This window comes from Trachymyrmex septentrionalis, unplaced genomic scaffold, assembly GCF_001594115.1.
Source record: "Trachymyrmex septentrionalis isolate Tsep2-gDNA-1 unplaced genomic scaffold, Tsep1.0 scaffold44, whole genome shotgun sequence".
Lineage (NCBI taxonomy): Eukaryota > Metazoa > Arthropoda > Insecta > Hymenoptera > Formicidae > Trachymyrmex > Trachymyrmex septentrionalis.
Window position 1 is genome coordinate 1,863,677 of NW_017305611.1, and position 780 is coordinate 1,864,456.

The window sequence follows — 780 nt, forward strand, 5'->3', positions numbered from 1 at the left end:
ATATATATATATATCTTAAATTTTATACAAATTAATTAGTCCTGTAAAATTTTTAATTTAATTTTTGTTAAAATCATGCATATTTTTTTGATTCATTAGAATAAAAGAGAAAAAAAATTTTTTTTAATTTCATTCTTATTCTGTAATATCTGCCGATAGGATATCAGTGGATACAACGATAATTATTTTCAATTCCTATCTCATCGGTGAGTGTACCATTATTCGGTATTATATACTTCCTATAAGATAAAAGCACGGTTTGTTGACTAATCAGTTCCAGAGATTCTGCAGAAACCAACTTTATCGAATGGCGTTGACGTTCACTACGAAATCTATTATCCAAATATCGCTATTCAATATTCTACCGATTTCATCATAATGATAAAGTCAATTAACATTTCCGACATTGTTAAGTGAAAGACTAATGTTTTGAATAAATATTATAAAATAGTTAAACTAATTTTATTGTATTTCACGCTCTACTCTTTTAATGTAAGATAAAATGGTACATCATTAAGTTCTTTTCAAATTATTCCATGTAAGTATAAACTGCATTATTTAACTTATCGTAAAATTTCATTAATAATTCTTAATTTTGTTTGTTTCAAAATCAGAAATAAAGAAAAGATTAATATTCCTACAAGCTAATAATCATGATTTATGTAGGTATTATTCGTTATGAAAACCGATACTTGAATATATCCTATATAGTAAGAAGGCTCGATAAATCTCGATAACACATATTAAAGAATATTTCCTCCGTATCGATCTATGGCGAAT